Source organism: Vespula vulgaris, chromosome 22, assembly GCF_905475345.1.
Source record: "Vespula vulgaris chromosome 22, iyVesVulg1.1, whole genome shotgun sequence".
NCBI lineage: Eukaryota > Metazoa > Arthropoda > Insecta > Hymenoptera > Vespidae > Vespula > Vespula vulgaris.
The window spans coordinates 380,475-390,486 of NC_066607.1; the positions used below are offsets into that span (position 1 = coordinate 380,475).

Below are 10,012 nucleotides of genomic sequence, written 5' to 3' on the forward strand. Positions count from 1 at the left end.
GCACAACAATGTGTGACAGACAATGCTGTTCTCTACGCGAGCACATTGAAATGAAGTTTTTGATAATTAAATTATAATTTATCTTAAAGATATGATACATATACTTTAACTTTATTATCGTTATCACTAAAATGTAACGTTTTTACTAATGATTCATATCTAACTCTGTCCATTATTTTTGAAAAAATGTCAGTTTTAATAACTTTATCCGTAGACCAACAATATTCTTTAATAGATGTTTTTTCCATTCCTGACATTAGCATAGTAATAACAATAAATAAATAGCATAAAATAACTATAAATATAGCATAAAATAACAAAAATAAATTTCTGAAACTGAGGTATCTGTCCAGGTGAATGATCTGCATGTATTGTAGTTTGCGTTAGATTTTTATGGAAATAATTTATTTTTTCGCAGATACTAACAATTACCTTTTTCGAAAAAATATTTTAAACGCATCTAAAGCAGTGGATTCTTTCATAGTGCTCAAAAGGTTAAATAGCAAACGTCTTTTTCAAGGAATTACAGTTTCATCTATCACAAACCCACAAATCAGATATTAAATGTTATGGAAGATATTTTATTATTGGTTATATGAAAAGTCTTATCTTATACAATCTATTTTTGCCATAAACAATTATATTATCCGTGAAATATAAACACTTTAACACAAATAAAAATGTTTCTCTTGGGATGATTTTTGATATAAATTCGTTATGAGGTAAAGATTTTTTTATTTACAACATTTACTTACTATCATTCTTCTATGAAAGTGGTTCTTGATGAAGAAGATCATAATCCACTAACTGTAATACACGATAATGTATTAATACTAAACATATCGATACCTCATGTATACCTGTTTCTATCACAGCGAGTTAAATGACCTATTTCTCAAAAATCCTATATTTTGCACTGCTTCAATATTATACTCTAAAGCACAAAGAAAACTTTGTGTTGTGACTAGTAGAAGAACATACTCGATTATCCAAATAATGGATAACCCAGATAATCGTGTCGAACAATGATTTCGAATATTGGTATTTCTTACCTCCACCCTTAAGCTGTATAATACTTTACTTTATAAAAGCATATATCTTACCGCTTTTACTAGACTACGATTCGCTCTTTCGGTAAGTTTTGTTGAGATATGTATTCCGTAAGTAATTTTTTCTCTCTTTAGAAACTATATAAATTTCTGTGACAAATATATCGTTGTTAGTACGAAATTTTCTTACAAAATATATGATGTTTTCTTTTTCTTTAACTTTATAATCTTCAAATGCTTGACAGATATCATATTTTCTTCTTAGCATTACTATTTTTATATATTTTCTTTTGTCATCAACAAAAGTTATAAAAAACGGGACCTCGAATGAAAAATTGTTACTTCTTTTTCTCGACTTATTTTTATATGTCGAACCATTCTCTACTCGGTTCTATCATTTCTCGGTATAACAAACTTCCAAAATGCGTCTATTTCTATGAGATGATCAACTTCTGTTTATGTACAAAAAGTAGACTGCCAATTTTATATCAAGTAGAATCTATCAAAACTGAATGAAAATAATGATAAATTAATGGTAATTTCCATATAATCAACTGCGTACATTACAGAAATTATTTTAATGAATTAAAAGTGGTATAGTCGAACTTCGATTATCCAAACATTGGTTATCCGAACGTTTGATTATCTAACTTTCAGTTACCCAAATAAATATTGAGGATACCAGAGATAAGCTAGACATCATTGCTTCTATCTCTATGATCTTCATCTGATTCAAATCGTTGGTGAGTACCGTTAACGTCAGCCGATTTAATTTCTAATTCTCTAAGAATATAGCATCCACTCATATATTTTCTGGATGTAATATCTATACTTTGTCATCACGCATAAATCACATACCTATTAATCGTTAACAATCAATTATTATTTAATTGTTAAATAATTAATTAAGATATATTACATAATATTATTATATAAATAATAATTATTTAAAATAATCGAGATTCTTCTGTAATAGGTAATTGAAATCTTGTCTTATTATGAAAATAAAATCATAAAATAGATCGATCATTCCTAAATAAAATTTATTATACAAAGAATCAAAAGATTCATGATATATGAGTGTTTTTGTGACAGATTTTAATACTGAAGCAGATAGTATTTTGATCGATATTGTAAGAGATTATTTTTATATTTATACCAAAAGTTTTAAATATTTTAAAAATAAAAATGTACATAAAGAGTCATGGCTAGAAATAGCATTTATTCTGAATTGCTCAGATATGTAAAATTATATCAATTTATAACTTAAACAATTGCAGAAATAAATATGTAAAATTATTTCTAGTGAAAGATGTTTAAGTTCTGATTTTATATTACAGCAGAGAACATGCAATAAAAGTAAAATAATTTTTGTATCGAAGGACCAAAAAACAAAGACGCCTAGACATTATCAAAATCAATTTTCTGAAAGTATCATCGGAATTAAGTTCTTATCTTAGAATTTTTTGAAAATAGATTATAGTTTAGATACGAAGATTATAGTTTAGATAGAACAGAAATAGATTATAGTTTAGATAACAGTTTAGACATTAGAAAATGCTTTTTGATTGGAATAAAGTGCAAAAATTAATATTCGCCAGACGATCTGACGTGATTTATGAAACTATATATTTCAAACGAAAATATCGTGAGAAATTGATATTAAAAATTTTCCATTAAAGTTAGTAATATTTATTACATAAAACATTGTCTAACAGAAAAATGAAGAAGAACGGAAAATTACAAGATTAGTAATGAAAGAGCTGGTTGCTAAAGGAACAGACAAGAACAAAATATTGATACGACAATATTGATCCAGATGATGAAATTCTAGATGAGGAAAAAAACAAAGTAATATCTTATAAAGTGAAAGGATTGTATATGTGACTTTAAAGAACTTCTATGAGCTTATATAGAAATTCGGTAAATAAACAACGCAAGTTTTCAGGAATGTTCGAGCGACAGCAGGAAGATGGTTTTTGTCAATGCATGAATCATCAAAAAGATGGCAGCATCGAATTAAGACTGTACGATGTTATAATTGTGACGATATTATAATTGTAAAGATATTATAATTTTGGTAAATCATAAACATTAAACTGCTTTAAATGCAATCAGTCATGCGTATATTTTTCAAATACGGCACGAATACAGAGGTAAACAAAGAGGTAATAATAAAAATGAGAAAATCGTAAATAGTATCGCTTTATTATTTTGGTATCACATTTATAGATTTAAAGATCCGTGCTTATTTTGATACGGGTAGTTGCATAATGTTTGTTGGCGTAAAGATCTATTGTAAATTAAAATCATCTGTCTTGAATAATGCTCGACTTATGCTAATCAGTTTCGATTGAACTGAAATCGATCCTCCTCTTGTTGTAAATGGAGAATTACTAATACTGAGCATTTATTGAATATTATGCTTGTATTGAATATAAATAAAAAGAATTTTTATAATTGAAATTATATTCGCTATTTAATTTCATGATAACTTACAGTTGTAATATCGTTCGAGACGTATGTGACTTTAATGACGAGTGCGAAAAAGAATGAATTAGGAGTATCTTCAAAGAATCCTGTTCTTTCCCTGGATTTAATATATTTTGTTGAAAAAGTAGTCAGTTAAGGGAAAAGTCATGTATGGGCTACAATCATCGTCATTTTGAATTTTATAATTTTCAAAATTCCTGTGACCTTGATGGATTTTATTCTTTCGTTATATATTGTTACAAACCGGCCTATAAGAATTCGAAGTGAACTTCGATTTAAAAGATCGTATCTAGCCAGCAAACGATTCTGAGAGATAACAACAAGATGTGTCCGTCTTCCAAAGGAGCTTGACTTAAAAAGACGTGTCGCAATAACAGACGCTCACGCTTCTAGTGCAAGAGCTTCGGGAGAAATTCGGGGAATAGCGAAAGAAACTTCAAGAGAAGAGACGTAATACAAAATGGAGTGAACGGATGGAGGTTCATCTCGACATTTTTCAAAAAGAACTAAACTGAATAGGTAAGATAGGTGATTTTTCAAATGAGACAAATAGATTGAATATTGCATAGCGGAATTTAGAGAATTTAGAGCAAAATTATACGTTAGATGTTAAGTTAAGTGCAGAATGAAATTGATGATGCAAGAAATATTGCGGGAAATTCTGCAATCGGATTAGGTTTTCTAGTAAAATCAAATAATTATGACAGGAAAAAATCGTTTAGGAAATTTCTTACGCATTTCAAGTTTGTTGCGAGAGCTAATAACTGGAATGAGTCGGCGAAGACGGTGGTTCTAGCGCCATGTTTACGGAAAAAAACGTGATTAGTTTGAAGACAATTAGGGATTTGTTGAAATTGTTGTTTTTAAAATTAAAAGTGCAGTTAGAGATGCGTTTTGAAGAAAACTTTAGCGTACAGAGGAATTATAACGAGTTTGATAATCGAAGATAGAGGGCAGGAGAGGATTAGCTGCTTTGGCCGTAAACTTAGATAGATTTTCGCAGTTTGCATATATAGAGTGTGCACAACAGAGATGCAGGATAAAATTCTTTACACTCAGTTTATAAATGCAACGAGATATCCTTTCTTGCGCCAAACTTTACAATTAGAGGAATCAAGGAACAATGTCCTTTGTTTACTATGGATTTCATCAATTCCATAACATTTTGTAATGCACTATCATTTGGATGAATTTTACCTTGACCAGTATATATTTTAAAATTGCAGCAGAACCCATTATGTGCATCATATAATTTATATATTTTTAATCCAAATCTCGCTCGTTTAAACGGATTAAATTTATATATTATAAAGCGGCCTTTATATCTCATTAATGATTCATCAATATTTATATTTATATCCGATGTGTAAATTTTATTAAATTTTTCGTTCCAGAAAATAATGATTGATCTTACATTTAGAATTCATTACTGTCAGTCGTTTTCTTATCGGAGAAATGTGAAAATTTTCCCGAATATAGGAGTTTCTATCACTTCTCATTTAGACCAGTACATTTGTATATTTAATTTTTTGACTTATGTCATTAAAATAGAGTAGGCTTTCTTTTCATCATGGATAACGGGAAACCAAGTATCACCTTCCTTCTCTTCTCGTCGTTCATTATTTATATTAATATGTACGTAAAGATTTGTTTGTGTAATTAATATATCCCACAAATTTTCATCAAAAACAATAAAAAATAATACTAAAAATTCGTGATTTTCACTTAACTGATTCAAGATAAAGTTTTTTATACCATAAGACTGAAAATAATTCCAAATTATTGGTATATTGTTCGTTTCCTTCTTTATTACTTTCATTTTTTATAACTAATCTTTTCACGTGCTTTTTTATTCGCACTATCACATGGTTGTCATCAGAATCTAACATTTGAAAACTTGAAACATTCAAAACTTCTTCATTATCCTTACTTCCACGTGAATTATTTGCTTTTTTCGTATCTTTCCTCTGCTCCCAGATAATTGATCGAGTAAATCATTTATCCACGACAACGGATAGAAATTTGTCACTGTGTTTAATCTCTTATAATCCACGCAAAATCTTCAGGAACCATCTTTTTTCCGTACAAGTACCGCCGGTATCAAAAATTAGAGTTTTATACAAAAGAATTAGTCATAGTTTATTTCAGTAGGGTCCTGAATAAAGCAAAAAAAAAAAATTATTGCGTGACCAAGCGATAGTTACTCGTTCCGATAGATTTCATTAAGACATTTCATCACTATTTATGAAATAAAATTTATTTTACGTACGGACCATGCTTCTCTTCGGTGGTTACTCTCTTTTAAGGATTAGGACGAACAATTGGCCGTCCGATGAACGATATGAATTTGAAGTTGTTCACAGAAGAGGAAAATCGCACAGAAACATGGATGGTTTGTTCAGACGACCATGTAAAGAGATGCAATGCAATTATTGTGCTAAACGAGAGACGACAGAGGAACGGACAAACTTGGTTGGAAGGATAGTTTTCGAAAGTGAAGAATCCAAGAATTGGAACGATTGGCAACCGGCAGATATTAATTTCATAATAAAATCGAAAGAGAAAGGAAAAATAATAAGAAATTTCGTTAAGAGAATCATCATTTAAAATATATTGAGCTTAATAAGACTCCCTTTTTATTGAAAGGAATGTTTTGTTCTAAAATTGGAAGCACCCGAGTATGAAATCATATACTGATCAGATTGTTGTTTCTCGGACAAGAATGGAAGAAATTTTAAGGGAGGCGCACGATAGTCCCGCAGGAAGACATTTCGAAGTGAATCGTACCTTAGATAAGATCCGAAAAAAATATTATTGAATCGGCTGTAGGATGAAAAATTGGTGTAAAACATGTTTAGTTTAAACGTGTGCAAATGAATGTCTTGGATCCTTTCCCAAAATCTTCACGGAGAAACAGACTTCTTCTAATTATAGTGAATTGCTTCAATAAATGGGTAGAAGCATTTCCACAAACATATTTTAGGGTAAAAACGGTAGCTAAAATTTTTGTCGAGCAGGTTGTCTCCAAACATGAGGTATCGTTGAAATTGCATACTAATCAGGGAAATAACTTTGAGTCCAAATTATTTAAAGATATTATAGATTTATTAGGAATCCAGAAAACTCGGATTGCGGCGTTGTATCGATCAGTCCCATTATATTTGTTAGCCTATAGAATTATTGGAAAATATATAAACCATTAGATCGAAGAAAAAAGAAGGACCTTATGTACATGTATGGGTCGTGATTTAGAACGAAATTACATGAAATTCATCGTACCGCAAAAGAGTGGATGGAAATTAAATCCTGTAGAATGGAAGCGTTTCATGATCGAGAAATAAATAAAAAAAAAAAAAATTAAGGAAGGCTATTTGTTTAATCCCCAACGAAGAAAAGAAAAAGCATAGAAACTGGAAAATAATAGCGAAGACTGTATACAATTTTTAGAAAAATTAATGATATGGTATTTTTCATAGGAAAATCTTCGACAGAAAAGAATAGAATCGTTCATTCGGATCGATTAGCTCCATTTTTAGTAAGGTCAAGTGGTAGCAGAATCATCTAGCAAAATTAAAAGAGTATACGAAAGATCAACACTTTTGGATGGATGATCTAAATAAAGCACTTAAGTAAAATGTGTGATGTGGACTTGCCACTCTTGTTCTCTGATACAGAAAATTCGGAAATTGTCCCGACAACTACGGAAAGGAAGAACAGTGTTATCAGTCGGAGTTCGGAGTAAATCGCGATTTAGAAGATCGTATTTATTGCAGCAAGCAATTCTGACAGATAACAACGTAATGTTCTTCGGAAGAAATTTAATAAAGGAAGAGACTTGAGAAAACGTGTCGTACGATTGTTAAATATTGTTTCGGTATCTCTTGAAAGAATCGATAATTTCAATATTCTTGTTATGTTATATAGTTATTCTTATTATGTTAATAAAGTTCTTGTTTATTAAAGGAATAATTGCGCGCATAACAATATGAATCTGAAGTCTTCGATAAATAAATTGTGTGAACATTTTCTCTAGATTCTTATTTAACAATTTGTCATGAATTTTGCTATATAATGTCCGACTTCATACTAATAACAACTACATACGAGTTATGTAGCGGAAAGAAATTTATTCCTTTTCCTCCAATAAATTTTGTAACATACGAATTATGTAATTCTACAATATTGTTATCTACATCCCATATCAAACTATAGACGTTATCAGAAACTCGATATGTCGCCATCTTTAGAAATGTACAATTGTTGTATATCATGTGCCGAAATATTCTTATCAGGTTTTAATTTCCTGTAGCACAAATGTTCTCTGACGGCACAGTTAACGAGATGGCCAAAAACATTATTTGCTGACAATTATCATCTATTCCATAACTCTTTCGCACGTTGATATAGGAGTAGATCTTGCCCTTTTCGATATTTAATTGCCATGCCGAGGGAAATTTCCAAACGCTTCAAATTTTACCTCAAAATGTAGCTTTCGATAAAGAACGTTACTAATTTTATAATTAGATGCTTTATATATAAATCATATGGCAATGCATCAATGAGTTTGCGATTGACAATCTCCTGTCTATATTTTAAACCATGCGTATCAACATCAGTGATTAATTATTCATAACATTTGCGAAAATTTTTTTGATTAAATGCTCTAAAAAAAACTATTAAAGCAATAATAATTTTCAAAATGACTTCAATGAGCGAACAATATCTTTTTCGTATTTTGACTAGTGAGATAATCTTAATTTTTATATCTGGGTAACGTCTTGAAACAGCTGTTGGTGTTTCAAAGATAACTTTATCTCTTTCAATTGTGTAATTAGTTCTAACCCAGACATAGATCATGTTTTTGTACGGACATGTATGATTTTGTAATTGTATTTTGCTTCCTCAAATTTATCAATAACGTAATTATAAATTTTCTTGAGTTTTTCCAAACAAGATCAATGCTTATTTAATAAATATTTCTGAAAATGTTTGAGTTTCTTCAAGACAGCTGTTTTTGTCGAGTAATCTTAGAAGATAGCTCGAAATCTCGATTGAGTTTTAGCAATTTTCCAGGTTCCATCAATAGTTTTGCAATAAATTGTACTTTGTTTGCAGTATTGTTGCAATAGTTTACAATTATTTATTACATTACATCCAACGGTGTCTGTGATTGTAATGTAATAAATGTGGTAAATCTGGAATTGGAATTTATTCCGAGTTTATATGGCATATATGTGACTGCACAGATTGTTAAGGTGAACTGCCATTTTCACTCACTGCCATATCACATTCTACTGGATCATAAAGTTTTTTTAAAGAAAAAAATAATACAATGAATACAAGAAATTGTGTGTCAAAAAAGTATTTGTACACTAACAATAATAATAGAAAGCTTATGATTATTTAAGTTGTACATTATAATTAATATTTCGTAAGCATTTATTTAATATCTCAATAATTAATTCTTGATATAGATTCTACCAGTTTCTTGCTTATTTCTGTTGATATCTCTGTTGAATTTTCCATTGGATTATTTTGTCATATATTTGCAATATATTCTCTCATATATTTTTGATTGAATAATATCAAGGGATTGTGTATCAAGTGGTGTAACAAATTGTTGAGGAACATTGTATAACAATCATTTTCTTATTTTCTTAAAAATATGCTTTAAGTGCTTGTCTTATTGAAAATAATGTTTCATTCTGACCCAATTTAACTGCACTTTTTTAAAAATTATTACGTAACACTTCGATATACTTCTCAACATTCACTGTTCCTTCGATAAGTGCCATATTCTCAATACTACTGTATATTATATAGTCTCATATCATCACATATCCCTCATAATGCCGTGTTTAAAACTTGGTCTAAGATTCTTTTGTTAAAACTTAATATTGAATTTTTCCCAGACGAATTATTTCCCATCTGAGCCAAAAATATTAAATTCACTTCAGAAAATAATACGTTTCCAAAATTCAATTGGTTTATTTACATAAGTTTTAATAAAATCTAAGCATTTTTCTCCGTTTGTATTATCTATGAATAGTTTCTTTCTCGTAGCTCTGCCGTATATTTCAACAAAATGTAAAATATTTCTTATAGGTTGGCGACATACGTTTTTCTAATGTTGATATGATGTCATTATATAATGTTCGAACACTTATAAATTAATTTTTTATAGCTATTTGTATAATACTTAGCGCTCACTAATTGTTAGTATATTTGACCAAATTCATCCTGGCCTATTATCTATAATTTTCTTTTTCTTATAATTTATAACAATATATTACGCTGTTGTAAAATTTAAATTTAAAGTTTCTCTAATTTTTCTGTAATTTTCCCCACGTTCCTATAAAAAAGAATCTCCTACGGACACGAATACTTTATTTTTCTTTGCTATAACAAATAGTTAACATAGTTCAAAAACAATATCATCGTGAGTAAATTAAGATCATCATATAAACAAA

The 10,012-nt window shown here is 29.4% G+C and overlaps 1 long non-coding RNA gene across 1 annotated transcript in view; it reads left to right on the top strand.

Annotated features, from left to right (window-relative positions):
- Positions 1-8,887, top strand: part of LOC127071709 (uncharacterized) — a 42,846-nt gene extending 33,959 nt beyond the window's left edge. Inside the window, exons 5-6 of the long non-coding RNA XR_007785206.1 lie at positions 1,707-1,792; positions 2,768-8,887. This is a non-coding gene — a long non-coding RNA (uncharacterized LOC127071709). The remainder of the gene's footprint in view (positions 1-1,706; positions 1,793-2,767) is intronic.
- Positions 8,888-10,012: the final 1,125 nt, after the last annotated feature.